General features: G+C 45.1%; 1 pseudogene; it reads left to right on the forward strand.

The window, feature by feature from the left end:
* Positions 1-180: 180 nt before the first annotated feature.
* On the forward strand, positions 181-16,087 carry LOC102947137 (annotated as a pseudogene).
* The last annotated feature ends 2,039 nt before the right edge of the window (positions 16,088-18,126 follow it).

Raw genomic sequence — 18,126 nt, forward strand, 5'->3', positions numbered from 1 at the left:
TCTAGTAATCCACAGTGCAGATGATAATGTCTGCTAAGCCTCTTCCTTTGGTTCCATGGGAAGGTGTTTGTTTTGTGCAGTGACTGCAACTTTCTGATGTCTCTTGGTTTTAAAAGTCTGATGGAGTTCAGCTTTAATCTTCTAATGTTCTTGATTCAGTTTCAGACCATTCCTAATACGATGAGTGGAGACAAGACCCTGACTGACATCCTCGTGCAGGAACTGGAGGATCTTGAAAAGAAAGATTTTAAAAAATTTAGGCACAAATTATCTGATTTTCGCTATGAGGGAGCGAAACGTAAAATCCCCCGGGGCAAGCTGGAGAATGCTGACGAAATGGACGTGGCCAGCCTCCTGATAGAGTTCTATGGCGAAGACAGTGCAGCGAACGTAGCGATCGAAATCTTCACCAAGATCGGTCTGAAAAACTCTGCCGTGAAACTCCAAGAGGAAAAAGAGACAGGTACAAAAAAAATCTAACGCGGCTGCTACCCCTGTGAGTCCTTCTTCATTAATATTCCCCACTGCAGCTCCAGGAGCTGCAGCAGCAAGCTAAAGCCACCTAATGGATTCCAAAACCCTGAGGAAACCGGTGGGAGTCACCAGTCAAGGCAAAGACACATATGGGGTTAACTTGCAAAACTCCAGCCTCCTTTTTTGCACCTGCAAAAAGGGCGGCCCCATAACTGCAGGTCTAAATCAGAGCATTTGCACCTCTAACAACTTGCTTTGAACCCACTGGGAGTCCCCAGATTTGCACCTATACATCAATTTGCACCAGTAAAAGGGATGCTGCTCTTTGAAAATTTGGTCCATAATATGTTTCTAGAATGACTGTGAAACAATTGTGCCTCTTTTTTATTAGTAGCTCTTATTGCATGTTCTCTAGATGAGCACTGCATTTCTTAGGCCATGAATCAGCTGTAGTTAGTGTATCATACATTTCTACATAAGTAGTTATGTAAAATATAGACAGACACCATACGGGTAACTGAGAAAGAGAGAGACCTGCGAGAAGCAGAATGCTATTGTAAGAGCCTGATTCTGCTCCTACTGCGCTTCCAGGTTGCATGGTCACATCCCACATTTTATTTTTATGTGGGAGAAAGCACAGCCCATCACACAGGCGCTAAACAGATCTGCACATGACACAGAGTTTGATCCTGCTCCCACTGAAGTCCACAGGGTAGATTCTGTGCTCTCAGGAAACACAGCATGGAACACACAGCTCAGGAGTGGACAACAAGGGTAGCTTTAAGCCACACGTGCACCACCTGGATTTGGGGCCTCTCTAGGACCCAGGCCCTTGGCGTGAATTTTAACAGCCCCAGGGACGGCTCCGATTTCCAGCAGCCTGACACCACTGCCTGCGGGTGGCTCAGTGGCTCAGAGTTGCTGGACCTCACTATATAGACCAAAGCTGATGAGTGCTACAGTTACCGATGTTTTCCCCTTCCATTCTTATCCCCCCTTTTCTAGGCCCTCTGCCTCGCCCACCCACATGCTTCGTAACCTTCTCAGCCAAGGGGGGAGGGATTGCTCAGTGGTTTGAGCTTTAGCCTGCTAAACTCAGGGTTGTGAGTTCAATCCTTGAGGGGGCCATTTAGGGATATAGGGCAAAAATTGAGGATTGGTCCTGCTTTGAGCAGGGGGTTGGACTAGATGACTTTCTGAGGTCCCTTCCAACCCTGATATTCTATGATTCTAAGGTGTCCAAGATGATCTCAGCTCATTGAGAAAATAAGGACAATTTGCATAAAATTGGTTTTGCCATTTTTATGAGTTACACTAGTTTGAAAACGATGCACTTTCCCCTTCCACGCCACCTGAAGTATTATTCTGTTACTTTGGACTCATATTTTAAGGATTTGTCACAGGGTCTCTCACCACGCTGGCGCCTCCCGCTGGCCGTTTCAGGAATTAGCACTGGTCAGCAGGCATGGGTCCGGTGGTGGTGGCTCTCCCGTCCTCGTCTCCGCCTGCAGACCTACTGCAGGTCCAGTCTCACTGCCTCACAGCCCTCCGGCCATGTCACAGTCCGGGTTCCCCCCTTCCGTGGGGACTCCTTCTGCAACAGCCTAACTGCTCCTCGCAGCGGCTTGGCAGTCCATAGCCGGGCTGCTTCTTCAGCAGCGAGTGGGAAGGGGAGACCCAGCCTCACCCACTACTCTGGGTCCCAGCCCAGGGACCCTCTAAACAACAGCTTCCCGCTGCCCCTCCTTTCTTTCTATACTAGTCTGTCTCAATTCCCTGGGCCACTTCCCTGCAGCCCCAGCACCTTCAGCTCCTGCCTCTGGCTCCTTCACCCTCTTTTCAGGGCCTCGGGCCTGCAAGCCCTAGCAGCCCTGTTCACAGTGCTAGTCTCTGCAACCCTCTAGGAAACTAGTCCCCTCCTTTGGGCTTCCTACAGCAGACTCCTTGTTCTGGCCTGCAGTTTCCTTTTTGGCTGGTCCAGCCACCGCCCTAATTGGCTGCAGCCACTGCCCTAATTGGCTGTTTCTTTGCAGCCCTGTAGGCTGGGTTTTAACCCTATCAGGGCCAGTGTGGGGAAGATGCCCCATCACAGGATTCATCACTTCCTGGCCCACACTGCAACTGGCCAAAGTGTAATGAAGTTTCTTTAGAATGTACTTCCCCTATTCCTGTGAGCACCCTTGATATTTAACGAGAACAAGAGGATTGAGTCTTGGCTCTGTAAGTATCATTCCCACAAAAGGAGTGGAGATCCATTGATAGGTGGCTCATGCCCATCTCATTTCTCTGAGACTCATACTAACCCCATGTTATTTCTCTTTCAGTTTTGGTTCAGCCTCAATCTGCTCGATCTCTATCTGTTGCAACTCTGAGTTTGAAAATGACACAAGGTAACGTATGGGACATACATGCTGAAAATTGTACCCAGTTATTAGCAGCGTTGCAGACGTTACAGTGCATCTATCAAGTGTTCAGTGTATCACTAGACAAAATAATAGTCATTTGGGGACAGAATCTCATCTCAGGTACACCAGTGTAAATCTAGACTAATTGTAATTAAGTCATTTCTCTGATTTAGTCTGGTGTTACAGAGACCAGAATTTGGCCCAGTGTGTTTTCCAAATTCTCAAATTCATGAGTAACTGAGTTGGGGGATGATCCAAAACCCATTGAAATAGAAGGAGTCATTCTACTTTTAAACATCATCTATTAAATTGCATGTAGATATTTTCCCTTCTACGCCCCACATCTCTCCATATTGAAGAACCTCTATCTCTGGAAACATTTCACTAGTATAGTCAATGTTCAGCTGAATTTAATTTTTAAATTTTAATTTCAAAATATCTATTTTCCATCATCTGAAATTCCACCCCACCCCCCAGCAATATGATCTGTTATTCCCCTTATTAACTAGAATCTGGGATTCATATGCATCTGAATAGCACTACCATGAAACTCATTAATAATCTGTCTTTTTTTTTCCTGAATTTCTGCATTCACGGATTCTGATGGTCCATATCATTGAATTAGATTACAGACCAAAGTATAAGGAACATATACGAGAAAAATACCAATTAATAGAAGAGAGGAACAATCAAGTTGGAGAGTGTGTGGAACTAAACACAAGATACACAAAGCTGCTGATTGTAAAGGAACATCGTGACCAGAAGGCGAGAAAGCATGAAATAAGAGCCAAAGGGAAAGAGCATGCAGAAATCATGGCAAAGCGAGCTAGTTCTACTAAACTGGAGACTTTATTTGATGCTAGTGGAAACAGGCAAACACCACTGAGAACCATTGTGCTGCAGGGAGCTGCTGGGATTGGAAAAACAATGTTAGCCAAGAAGCTCATGGTAGACTGGGCATTTGGAAAACTCTATCCTGGCAAGTTTGATTACATCTTCTACATCAATAGCAGGGAAATGAACTGTATTTCTGAGCGTCAAAGTGTCGCAGATCTGATTTTAAACAATTGTCCTGACAGAAATGCACCCATCAAAGATATTTTGATGAATCCAGAGAAGCTTTTGTTCATAATTGATGGTTTTGATGTACTTAAATTTTCCTTTGATCAGCAAGAAAGTAGTCTGTGCACTGATCCCTTTCAGGCAAAGCCAGTAGAAATCATACTGAGCAGTTTATTAAGGAAAACGATTCTTCCAAAATCCTACTTAATAATCACTACGAGACCAACTGCTCTGGATAAACTCCGGCAGTGTCTGAAGTTTCCCCATATTGCAACAATCCTGGGATTCTCTGAAGATGACAGGAAGGAGTATTTCCGCAAGTTCTTTGCAAATGCCATACAAGCAAAACAAGCTCTAGATTTTGTAAAAGAGAATGAAATGCTCTTCACCATGTGCTTTGCTCCCATCGTGTGCTGGATCCTGTGCACAGTGATGAAACAACAGATGGAGAGCGGAGAAGATCTGGCCAAAAGCTCAAAAACAACCACCTCGGTATACATGCTCTTTCTGTCCAGTTTATTAGAGAACCATTCCAATTCAAAGGAATCCGTACACACTGACTTGAAGAAGCTATGCTCCCTAGCAGCAGATGGGATCTTAAACAATAAAATACTCTTTGAAGAAGACGATGCGAGGAAGCATGGTTTGGATGGATCTGACATTCAGTCCCTCTTTCTCACTAAGAATATTTTCCAAAAAGATATCGGCTTTGAAAGTGTCTACAGCTTCATTCACTTAAGTTTCCAAGAGTTCTTTGCAGCTTTGTTCTATGTCCTGGTGGAAGATAAAGAAAAAGGGTGTGATTCAGTGACTCTGAAAAAAGATGTGAATGAAATTTTGAAAAATTATGGAAAATCTAGAGACAATTCTTTTACCTTAATGGTACGTTTCCTGTTTGGTCTCTTAAACAAAGAGAGAATGAATCACACAGAGAAAATCTTTGGCTGTAAAATTTCACCTGAAATTAAACAGAATTTATTGAAGTGGTTTGGATCTGTAGCAAAAAGAAGCTGCGGTCTGACCTTCAGATCCCTCGAGGAAAAGCAGTTCCAGCTTGAGTTGCTTCACTGTTTATGCGAGATTCAGGAAGAAGAGTTTGTCAAAAGTGCAATGGATTGTTTCCAAGAAATTGGTCTGAGCAATATTCACTTTACAAAAATCGACCACATGGTTCTTTCATTTTGCATAAAGAATTGTCGTAACGAGCAGTCGCTCTCTCTGAACGGTTGTACGTTTGGACTGGAAGAGCAGGAGGAAAGAAAAGAGTCAGTGCTACAAAAGTTAGTTCCTTGGTGAGTGTGTCAGTTTATTGAGATGAATATCCAGTGTGTGTAGTTACAATAGCACCTGCTCTTGTCAGAGTGCAGGTGGACCTGTCAACCATTCCAGTATAATGCCATATTTTCATTGGCCTAAATCCAGAGGTCCTTACTCAATACATTGTACTGATGAGACATTGCCACTGCTTACATTGCCACAATCTTGACCCAGTGCTATTCAAGTCAACATGAGAGTCTTTCCATAAACGTTAATGGGCTTTTGTTCAGGATCTTTGTCCTCGCCAAAAACAGACACCTTCAATTCCCTAGCCTGTCAAATAAGCCCACCTCACTTACACTTTTCAAAATACACATTTCTGATGCCAGCAATCCCCCATTTACTAATCTGGCATCAGAATAAAGGGGTAGTTGCATCCGATAATGTTTAAAAGGGTTATTTTTTACAAAAATTATTGAATTGTCTGCTCCAGAATAAAAACTACTGAGCCAACCTCTTGAAATGAGAGGGAATTTTTTTTCCAGCACCCAAAATGGAACGTTTCTGTTCTCTCTTTCCAGGGAGTTGGAGGAGAAGGAGCCAAAATATTCCCCACCTCACCTTTTGTGTCAAGCACTGAAGGATCCAGGCTGTAAGCTAAAGAAAATATCGTAAGTGCTTGCTCTTCAATGGGCCTATCATTGCTGCTGTTCTCTCAGGGGTTTAGCAGCAATGTGCAGCTATGTATCACTGCGGTTTAGTGTCTGAGCAGCAGAGTGACTGCTAATTCACATGGAACCAGCTCGCTTCATGATGTGTTAGTGATAAAGACCCAGGAATTCGGAGGTTACTTGAGCTAGACATATTTATGTATCATTATTATTTATTATTGCCATTTTGTGCACTGTATCTGGATAAGAGCATTAATTTGAAATGTATTTCTGTTATTAAGTATATCCTATATGTTTTACCAGTGTAACAGACCTGATTTCTTCTTTCACTTCCCCTCACCCATATTCAATAAGAGCAGTTTATTTATGTTCTACGGAAAAAGAGCTGGTTGACGGGAATAATGGTTTTTATAGATGTCCAGGTCTATGACACACTGGATGTGCTCCTGAAAATGCCCACTTAGCATGGGGCTCCACAGCTGAATGGGAAGCTTTGCTTCCAGAGGAAAAAATTCATGGGTCAACGTGGAAGCAACTCCCACTGAAGTCAGCGCAAGCCTATGCAAGAATCTCAGAGGAGAATTTTGACCAAGAATGCTACTAACAAACCAAGAAGACCCAACAGTGATTGGTTTTTAAACCCCTCAAACATTTGACATGAGGAAGAATTTTCAAATGTACAATACCTAAGGGAATTCAGTGAGTGTCAATGGCCCCAAGACAATCACTACGCTCTCAAATGAACTCCCACAGGAAAATGATCAAAGACAAAAACACTCTTTCACCTGTGGGTGAACACTTTTCACAAAGTGATCACTCCACATCTGACCCCTATCAGTCCTCACCTGCAAAGGAAACCTGCCCAAGGCCTTCAAAAGATGAGCCTGGGAGTTTGAATTCATAACTTTGCTAGACACTAAAAATCATGGTCTTAATAAAGACACTGGAGTTATGGCTTATTACAATCTGCAACCCACTAACCCCCCTGTTTGTCCTTTGACTGCAGGGGCCACTTCCCCTTGAATGATCCCTCAGATTAGAATATATGCTAACTACTTATGCTAAACTATCTGTTTGATCTTGTATTTAGCTGTGACACTCTTAGTACATCTCCCAGCCCTGAAGAAGAGCTCTGAAAGTTTGGCTCCTTCACCCACAGAAGTTGGTCCAATAAAAGAAATTACCTCATCTAACTTGTCTCTCTAATGTCACATAGATTCTTTTGAAAAATCTACCCTAAAGAGTCTTCCCTTTCACCTGTTTACTTACCCAGGTCCTGCTTAGCTTTTCACAGCTGAGTCTTTATTAAACACAAGCCAGTTACAGTTCAGCTCTGGGGATTGCTAATTAAACACAGAATATTATGAAGCATCTTCCCTATAATGAAAGACCCCGTTATAGTGAATGCATGCCAAGGGGGAGAGCAGAAAGCATGCACCAGGGGACAAGTTAACCATAACTCTGAATGTTCTGACTTCTGCTACAATCTCAGTCTCACTATTACATTGGCATAGTGTTTGTTTGTTTTTAAAATGGCTTTAATTATTTTAAATCAATTATAGAAAAATGTGCTTGCAAAACACCCCAAATTATCACGGGAAAGCAAGGAAACATGTTACAAACATAAAATTCTGGCCTGCTAAATCATTCCACCTTCCCATGAGCCTTCCATTCGCACACTGTCTCTTCCTTTTTTAGAAGAGAGAAATTCCTTCCACGTCACATGAAGTTCTTCAGTTTTCCTATTATTGTTTTAAATGTGAATTTAATGGGAGTACTCATGTACTTAAAATTAAGCATGTACCTAGGTGTTTCCAGGAGTGGGCCTTGAGATTGTTCTCTTGTTCAGTACTGGTAAACTTGAACATGCCCTCACCCCTGTCAGTAAATTGCCTAGGAACACTTCTGCCATGTCAATGTCACATCAGCAGGGTGTTTGACACATGCCATAGGATGGCTAGCGATCACTTTTGTTTAAGAACAATACAGCTGGCTAAGGTCCTGACCCAAAGCCAGGGAAGATGATAGGAGTCTTTAGGCGTTGGATCAAGCTCTACATCTCTTTACAGGAATACACAGATATGAATAAAGTGGAGGCGGCCACCTGGGTGAAAACAAGCAGTAACCACGTCTGTCTCTTGCAGGTTAGGATGCTGCCGCCTCACCTCTGCTTGCTGTGAGGATCTCGCCTCTGCTCTCAAGACAAACCAGTCTCTGAAAGAGCTGGACCTGAGCGGTAACAAACTGGGTGAAACAGGGATTAAATTGCTCTGTAAGGGACTGAAACATCAAAACTGCAATGTTCAGAAACTGGGGTAAGTAACCATGGATTTTCTTTATAACTGTGTTATATTCATGGCATTCTAACTGAAACCTAAATCCACAAGGAACTCTTCACTTCAGTTCAGAATCAGCGTTAGCCCTCTGCTCAGCCCTGAAACCCGGTTCAGAAGATTTCAGCCCCAGGATTATGGAGCTGCGGCTAGTTACACTATAGTGAAGGTTGCACGCAGCCTTCCAGCAGAAGGCCAGGTTTCCATTCCCAAGTAAGGTTCATGAAAACCTCCTTGTGGTCTGAAAATGGCCATGCGGCACTCTCAGGCCAGAGGAGACGTTCTCAGGAAAGTTTAAACACAAGTCTGTGATCTCTGAGCTGGAAGGAGGCGGCAAATGGACTCTTGCCAGTCCCAAACACCTTGGTCGCCTTTTGAAAGTGGAAGTTTAACATTACCAAGCCCTGATGCAGGGAGATAAAGCCCCGGTGGGACTTTGACTCGGTCACGATCAATTGCAATGATTAATAATTGCTAGCATGTTATGGGCCAGACTGTGGCTGCTGGCTAGGGGTACAAAGTGGAAGTGGGGAAAAGGGCACCAACCAAGGATTCTTCCATTGATACGCTCTTGCCCAAGGGGCACGCAGCCCCAGTCCCAATATGCCCAGAACACAATGGGAGAGAAGGAAAAGAGCCATGGTGTCACTTTTGCTACCGGAGTCCTCTAATGGGCATGGTGGGATGGGGCTGGGGCCATAGCCCTATTCGTCCTCTGCACCAGTTATAGGACCAAGGCTAATTCAAGAGGCTACTCACATGGCACCTGTCAGAGAATGTAGCAGTGTCCATCCCAGCACTCCTAGAGCTATTCTGGTTTCCTTAACGTTGGAACAGCCTGGATGCCCCTCGGACCTGTTGGATTTCAACTCACACCTTTGCTGCAGGTGTCGCGCTGCCTAGCTTGGCTTCCTAGGAGCCCAGATGTGAGAGGGACACAAGTGGCTTGTTCAAATGAAGAGCCATCGTGTGTTCTGAATCCCTTTGTCTCCTGCAGGCTGAGGGGTCGCAGTCTCACCGCTACTTCCTTGGGCGATCTCGCCTCTGTGCTCACTAAAAACCAGAGCCTGACAGAGCTGGACCTGGGCTATAGTAAATGGGGAGATTTAGGCGTGAAGCTCCTGTACAAAGCACTGAAGCATCCAAACTGTAAACTACAGAAAATAAAGTGAGTAACCACTGGTCTAGATGAGTATTTTCTTCATACTGTATTTCCTTGTCTCTTTTCACCAATGATCTGTGGCAATGATCTAGGCGTGGGCAAACAGCCTCATGTTCAGATGTGGGGCTCCTGCTAGTCAGGCAGTATTTGGAAATCTATAGCCAAATATTATACTCTTAATCCTTTCAACCCTCTCTAAGATCACCCGTCCTCTCAGCCATACGCACTGACTTTTATTTTTCCCCGGGGATGCTCCATCCCTTCTCCACCCCTTCCGCAAGGCCCCACCCTCAATCTGCCTTTTCCTGCCCCCTCCCTGAGGCCCTGCCCTCACTCCGCCTCTTCCCGCCCCCCCCCCAACCTCTCCCCCAAGGCACCTGCTGCTCACTGCTCTCCGCCCTCCCCCAAATGCCTTTCCCAGGCTCCAAACAGCTGATCGGCACCACAACCTATCAGTTGTGGCTGGTGGGCGCCGAGTCGGAGCCTATGCTGTCAGCTTTAGGGGTACACCACCCATTGAAATGAAGGGGAGTGACACTTGTGTAAAGGGGAGCAGAACCGAGCCCCGAAGGCCTGCTCCAATGCCCACTGAAACCAAAGGAAAGAGTCACTTTAATGGACACTGGATCTGACCTAGGGAATCTAATTTTCACCACCTTGCACATCGCCTCTGAAACCGGTCCCCTCAGTGCAGCGAGCGGAGCAGAAACAGGTTGTTACTTTTCTCTCTCTCTCCCGCAGGCTGGAGTGTTGCCTTCTCACAGCGGCTTGTTGCGATGACCTTGCCTCTGTCCTCAGGACCAACCGGACCCTGATGGAGCTGGACCTGAGAAATAACGAGCTGAGGGATTCTGGAGTGAAACATCTGTGCGCCGGACTGAAACGAGAGAACTGTAAAATACAGAAGCTCGTGTGAGTGTTCCCGGGCTTCCTCAAAAGCCTCTGATTAGTCTTTGCTCATTTCAGAGGCATGTGTGTAAGTTTCCCCCGCTGGGCGGTGGAGGTGCAGTGCCAATGAGACCGGGGGCAATAGCAATATGAAGTACCAGGAGAGAGAATATTTGGTGCGGAAGGATTTATCTACAGCATCTCAAATAAAGAGAGTAAGGGCTGGATCCTTCAGCACAGATTCCCACGTGAAAGCGTTGCAGGGTTGAGCCCACTGAGACCAGAGGGCTTTCCTTTATGCAGACCTCTGTGTCTGTAGGCTGGACGGGGCTGCCACGGTAGGAAATGCCTCTCGGGTTGGACTCCTCCAGGATTCTACCCACAGAGATGCTGCTCAGAGCAGAGAACTGAAGCAGCTGCTTAGGAGGCCAGCAGAGGGTGCCAGGAAATGGGAATCCCCAGGGCAAGCTGGGAGACTCACGAGGCCTGATCGCTGTCCTCTCTGCCCGTCTGTCCCCTGCAGGCTGTCCAACTGCTATTTCACAGGAGCTTGTTGTGGGGCTCTCTCTGCCGTTCTCAGTAAAAGCCAGTCCCTGAGAGAGCTGGACATGTGCTATAATAAACTGGGAGATGCAGGAATGAAGCTTCTGTGTGATGGGCTGAGACAGCCAGACTGCAAACTACAGAAACTAAGGTAAGACACCAGAGGCTTCCTTTGTGATTGGCTGGTCTTGGCTCTGCTCTTTCTGGCTAATCTGGGCACGTTTTTCTCCGGCAACACAGTGTGGCTGCTTAAATTAAACATCTCCAGCAATTCCTTGATCTCTGGCAGAAGTGGGATCTTTCTGCATTTAGCAATGTGAGTCACCAGACAGTCCCATCCATTCCCCATCCATACCAGAATCAGCTTGTCACAGCTTGCCCCACTGAAGGCTGGTAGACAGTCTCTGTTTTCTTTTTAAGGGGGAGGAGTGCATTTAGTCGTCATCAAATGTGCCAAACTGGCCACTCTGGAGAGTGAAATGCTCTGTTTGACCACAGAACAGGTACAGCTCCGTGCCAGCCCTTGGTCAGAATTTTAGGCAGGGTCCAGTCAGTTAAATTAACATCTGGGTATGGTGCAGAGAATAGGGATGAGTCCACATCTGGTTTTATTGTCTCTCCTTCTGAGCAGGGAAGTGCCACAGGTCCCCGATAGCAGAACTGCCTCTGCCCTGGGATGAGAATGATGTTCAGCCGAGGATGACCAGATAGCAAATGTAAAAAATTGGGATGGGGTGGAGGGTAATAGGTGCCAATATAAGATAAGACCCCAAATATTGGGACTGTCCCTATAAAATTGGGACATCTGGTCAACGTAGTTCAGCCTCTAAACCCATCCAGGTCCGTTCAAAAACTTGGTTCCCATGAGGAGCCTGCCAGCTAAATCATTAAATATTACCCACTGGGATGGCAGGTTGTATGGACAACTTTCCAGCAAAAACAGGAGTGACAGCCCAAAAGCCACCAGGTGGCACTATAATGAAACCTCAGCTGATGTGCAAAACCAGATGCCAGTTTGCACCTATTAGAGTCACACTGGCATTGTGAGATTGTAACAATCACTCATGTTGTTCCTTGCATCTCCCTCTTTCCAGAGGCTGCTGGGTTTTTTCTGCTGACCCTGTCTCTGTCTTGTGCTTTTGGTTCCATCTCTTTCTTATGCAGTGATTAAGAGGTGACCCTTTCAGTGTGAGCCTATTGGGCCAGCAGCTTGCCAAGATATAGATTTGTACAGAACCGTCAAGAGCTTCAAATGGACTACATTGCACTAGCAACGTTCCCAAAAAAATTGCCAACCTTAAATTGGGGAGCATCCTGCTGAACCCCAGCAGGGTAGAAAGACAAGTGTCAGGTTTTCATACCTACTCTCAGCTGGCAGCAGCTTTACCTAATATGGTCAGAATCCTGGGGGCAAATGAATCCCTGATTTAACTCCAGTTTACTTCAGTGGAATAAGGCCAGGAATGAATTTGGCCAACACTTTTCCCCTTCAGATAACACCGAAATAAATTAGTAGAACAGTCAGCAAGTGCTCGCAGAGCGAAATCCACACGGTGGGAAGTACGTGCACCACACACTGTCAAATCACTGCCTTGCATGGTGACAGGTTTCAGAGGGGTGGCCGTGTTCGTCTGTATCAGCAAAAACAACAAGGAGGTCCCCTCATTGTTTTTGTGAAATCGCTGATGTTTCTCACTGAATTATGACATAAAATAATCTCCTGAGGAACACAACTTTTTAACTATGCGGGTAATTAACCACTGGAACAGACTGCTCAGGGATGTGCTGGATTCTCCAACTCTTGGAGCCTTTAAATCAAGATAACATGTCATCCTAAATGATATGTTCTGGCTCATCCTCATGTTATCGGCCTAAATGCAGGGATCACAACCGAGATGCGAGTGAAATTCTGTGGCCGGCCTTATGCAGGAGGTCAGACTAGAAGGGAAATTTTCAAAGGCACAAATGGTAATTACGTGCCTAAGCCTCATTGAAAACCAGTGGGAGTTTGGCACCTACCGACCATTTGTACCTTTGCAAGTCTGCCTCTGGATGATCATAATGGCTCTTTCTGGCCTGAAAATCTATGAAGCTATGAATGCATTGGACACATTGATCCCTGGTAGAACTCTGAGCTACTTCAGGGATGAATTTGGCTTCAAATGTGGGGGTACACCAGGCATGGTATGCCTGTGTTGGCATGTCCCTGTCTCTTGCAGGCTGACGGGGTGTGGTCTGACCCCTGCTTGTTGCGAAGATCTCTCTGTTGTCATAACAACAAACCAGTCTCTGACAGAGCTGAATATCAATCAAGATGTGCTGGGAGATTCGGGAATGAAACGGCTGCATGATGCAGTGAGAAGCGCAAGCTGTAAGCTGCATCCACTGCTGTAAGTGACCCCTGGCTGCCCTGACATAGTCAGAAAGAAAGAAGTCATAAGAAATGACTAACAGGTGTTTCTGGTTTTTGGTTTCACCCTCCTTCCCAACTCTCCCTGCCCCCAATACACCCCCTATGCTGGGTTCTACAGGGGCATGGTATAGGATCCAGCTACACTGGATCTATTATGGACTCCCATATGCTTGGGAAATCTCCAACAGGGAAGATGGGCCCAGCTTCAGTTTCTGTCCCCTTTGCACCATTAGAGTAGCAGAGAGGGAATGAATCAGGCTAGGGAATCTGGCCCTTTTTCTCCAGATCAATCCCGCCGCTAACTCCCACTAGAGTAGGCCCTTCCACTTATTTGTGCTTTGAATTATCCCACGTCCCCAATGCGGGTGTCTGAGAATGGGGCCAGGCCAGTAGTCTTGTGATCATGCTCTCTGTTTCCATTCAAGGGGTTCCGTTTTCTTAATCCCAGTCTGCCATTCTCCCAGCAGGCAGGGTCTGAGGATGCCGAGGAGACAGTGCACTCATGGTGAGCGTGTGGCTGGTATCAGTCAATAAGAACTCCTGCAGCTGACTAAGGAATTCCACAGATAGACTCTAAAGAATATCCCAGCTAGTCTTTTCTGCTTGACAGACACTGGCCGGAAGGGTGGGGGGGGTTAAAAGAGAAGATAAATGGGGAGATATACATGGTTCCATCACACGCATGGCAGACCTTGCTCCTGGGGGAGCACAGAGATTAAAATCACTTTCGGCCCAAAAGTGCATTTCCAGTAGCACCACAGACCACATGTATGTGACCACAGTGGTGTGCGTGGCCGTGGGAGCAGGGGCTGTGATCTCGGGTACTGATGACATATTCACAACATCCTCGTGCTTCTTCCTCACTAGCTTGAATGGAGAATCTATTAAGAGAGATGGAGATGACAAGGGTGATGAAGAGGGCTATAATGGCGATGAAGACTACAGTGGCGATGAAGACTATAGTGGTGATGAAGACTACAATCCTGAAGATCATCTCTGACAACGTCAGCAGAATATCGCTTTAGGAGATTTTCACCCTTTCCCACTTGCTTAAAATCACGCATCATCTCCTTTTAGAAATGGCAAATGATGAAACAAACCATGTATACCCTTTCTTTTAGGGGAAAACAGATTTTACATGAATAAACTGATTAAAATCCCACAAAGTAGGTTCCAGGCCTAGCATAACATCACTGGAGATCAGCTTTGCCAAAGAAAGACGTTTTTCTGCTTAGAAAAATGCCTGTTTTTCAACAACAACAAATTAGTTCAGGAAATTTCAGTCAGCTTTATTCACAGGACGCTGCCTGCAGTTCAGACTTTCACAAATCCTGCTCAGTCCCACAAATCCTTTGAGAACCAGGATCAGAGTGGAATGTGATTTGCAGCAGTGGCATGAAACCACCAGGGTGACGGGCACTTTAGAAATAGACAGGTGGTCAATTGAAAAATGCTATTTGACCCGTGAAACATTTAAGACTAAGAACATAAAATAACAAAATTAATTTATATTGACTGACACAAACAGCAGTGTTCTAATTCCATAAAGCACAATAGGATACGCTGAAAAGCTATAAAGGAAATAGAGTTCGGTACAACTGCCATACTGACCTTACAAGGGTAAAAGAGAGCCATCTGGTGGAGAAAGCGAAAAACGGCAGTGTCAAAGCATATGGAGGAATTAGAGTTTCTTGTGTGATGACAAGTAACCTTGGCATCATTTTAGATAGTTCAATGAAGCCCTCTGCTCAATGTGCCGCTGCAGTCAGACACAGCACACAAAATGTTAGGATGCATAAGAAATGGTGTGGAGAGTAATGCCGATAATATTTTAATGTCATTGTATAAATCAATAGTGTGGCCTGCTCTGGAATTCTGTGTGGAGAGTCCTCAGAAAGGATATTGCAGAACGAGGGGGGGGTTCAGAGAAAGGTGATGAGAAAGACCAAGGGCCTGGAAAAACTCTCCTATGAAGAGAGATTGAAAAGACTGAAATTGTTTATGTTAGAAAGGAAACAAATCAGAGGGAACATAATAAAAGTATGTTAAATCATGAATGATACAGAGACGGTGGATCAAGCACTTCTGTTCTCCTTGTCTCATACCACAGGACTAAGGGGCCCTTCGATGAAATTAAAGGGTGATATCATGGTTCAGCTGAAGTCAATTGCAAAACTCCCACTGACTTCCAGGATTTCACCCAAAAGGTGGCAAATTCAGCAATGATAAAAGGAAATACTTTTTCACACGCTGTGTGATTAGACTGTGGAACTTGGCCCCACATGGTACTGCTGAGGCCAAGAATGTAGCAAGATTCAAAAAAGGATTGGACAATTGTGTAGCCATGAAGAATATCCGGAGCTGTAACAGTTAATGCTAACTCTTTTGGGCAGCGATATTAAACCTCATGTTTAAGCGATCTCTAACGATGAGAGAGTAGGAGGGGATTTAAATGAGGGTCAGCCAGTAGATTGTCCCACATCAGCCTAATGCAGGGTTCTTACACCTTCTTCTGCAGCATCTGGTGCTGGCCACGGTCAGAGACAGGATACTGGATTCGATGTACATTGGATCTGATCCAGTCTGGCAATTCCTATGTTGCTATGACAAATAATTTTAACTTAATACCCTTGAATGTTAGAGAGGATAATGGGATCAAAGAAACAAAACATCCCTAACCAGTAACAATGTTCTCTTATCTTGTTAACAGAGAGTGATTTCTCTCCTTGGACCTTGAGAAATAGAAACAAATTTGGTTGGCACAACTATTTTACTCTCCCTATATAGTATTAGGAAACACTGTTTCACTAGGAGGGTGGTGAAGCACTGGAATGGGTTACCTAGGGAGGTGGTGGAATCTCCTTCCTTAGAGGTTTTTAAGGCCCAGCTTGACAAAGCCCTGGCTAGGATGGTTTAGTTGGGGTTGTTCCTGCTCTGAGCAGGGGGTTGGACTAGATGACCTCCTGAGATCTCTTCCAACCCTGATCTTCTATGAGTCTATGAGCCCTGGGAGGGAAAAAAAGAGAATTAAGGGCCTAATTCTGTCATCCTTACTCACGCTGAGTAGAACCTTATTCCTGGAGTAGTTCTATTGACTTATGGGAGGTTACTCATTGGATAAATTAATATCCATCATGAGAAAGGTGGCAGAATAGGCTTTCAAAAACAGCCCTTTTCAATGCACTCTACTAGAGCGGGTTGGAAATTTTTCAACAAAACAGGTTTTTCATCAGAAAATGCCTATTCGTCAAAAAAAGACACTTTTCGCAATAATGTAGCATTTTCAACTAAACTTTCGTCAGGAAGCCTTCTGACGTCCAGCGTGGAATTTCTGGTCAAAACCAGAGAGAGAGAGAACCCAACCCCACCCCCAATAGCCAATGGCCCAGTGGTCGGGACACATATCTGAGAGACTGAATCTGCCTGAATTTTTGAGAGTAGGGACTTGAATCTTGGTGGCCCGTAGCCCAGCAGAGTGTCCCAACCACTGAGCTAGTGGCTACTTGGGGGTGGGTTGTCTGTCTCTTCTTGTTTGTGAACATTTTCAGAGGTCTCCGTTTCATTTTTGAAATTTCAAAAATGTTCACAGGATGGGAAAACCATTTCCTGCCCTGATCAAGCCAGCATACAGATCCCAGAAAAATACATTTAGAACCCACAAATCATGCTATTTTAATGAGAGCGCTAAATGGCTCATCCAGCACTGGTTCAGGCTGGCATCTTTAACATGGTCTCAGCAAAGGGCTTTAAAATTGCCTTTGCGTGGTGACTCTCAGACATAGCAACTTGTTGACAAATAGCACCAATTCCTAAGCTAAAACTGGTTAGAATTTCTCTTGAAGGGAGCTCTGAAGGGAGTGTGGAGGAGCTGAGTCCTAAAGGGGAGCTGTAGCTCATGAGTTACTCACTGGGCTGTGCTGGGCATGAGTTACAGCTTCCCTTTAGGACTCAGCTCCTCCGTGATCCTTTCAGAGTGTCTTCTTGCTCTTGCATCCCACAAGTACAAGGAAAGAGTATCTGTGTTCCTGTGAGCACAAGGACTGCAGCTGTGTCCAGCTTTTGTGCCGGAGTGCAAAGGGGAAGACTTCACAAACACACAATTTGCACATTCACTTATCTATTATAGAGTGAAAGATTCCCGGTGAAGGTAGGTTTACACACATCCTAGCACTCCAAATCGCTTGAAATGATCCACTTTCTGCTGATGTTCCTGAAGATCTTTGTGCTGTAATGCCTGAAAGTCTAACTGATTCTTAAGTTGTTAGAATCTCAATCAGCTGCCTGATTGTAAATTGTAAATCAGGTCACATTTACTTATACCTGGTGCAATTGCCTATATAGCTTTATAACTGTCTGAAATGTTGATTCAGTGCCCTGCTTAGAATGACAGCTATGTCCACCCTGCAAGCTCTAGTAATGTAATTTTTCTGTAATTAACTGTATTTTAAAATTTCTATTTGACATTTGGTTGCTTTCTTTAATTCTTTAATAAAATGCCAGTTGGTTTACTAGACTTCAGGGCTTCCATGACACCTCTTTCTTCAGGGAGAGTAGAATGGGATCCGAACGAACCCTTTGTTTCTATCCTCATTACTCATCCTGGTCATTGCTCTTCCCATCATTTATTTTACCTGCTTTCAGTTCCGTTTCTTCTGTCACACTGCCCCTGTGCCTGGATCGGCCACTCCTGCATTCAAATGTTCTTTAAATCACATCTCCTCAGGAATGCCCTTGTTTCCTCCCCTCACCGGTCATCCTGGGTTTTCTTTTGTGTTTGTCTAATCTGATTTAGGCCCAGAGCCTGCTAACACTTATGCATGTGTGTAAAGTTACTCACATGAGTACAGTAACTCTCATGCATAAGTGTTTGCAGAATCCAGCATTCGACCTTAAGCTCCTATGGCAAGGGACCATGGTT

Source organism: Chelonia mydas, chromosome 6 (genome assembly GCF_015237465.2).
Source record: "Chelonia mydas isolate rCheMyd1 chromosome 6, rCheMyd1.pri.v2, whole genome shotgun sequence".
In the NCBI taxonomy this organism is placed as follows: Eukaryota; Metazoa; Chordata; order Testudines; family Cheloniidae; genus Chelonia; species Chelonia mydas.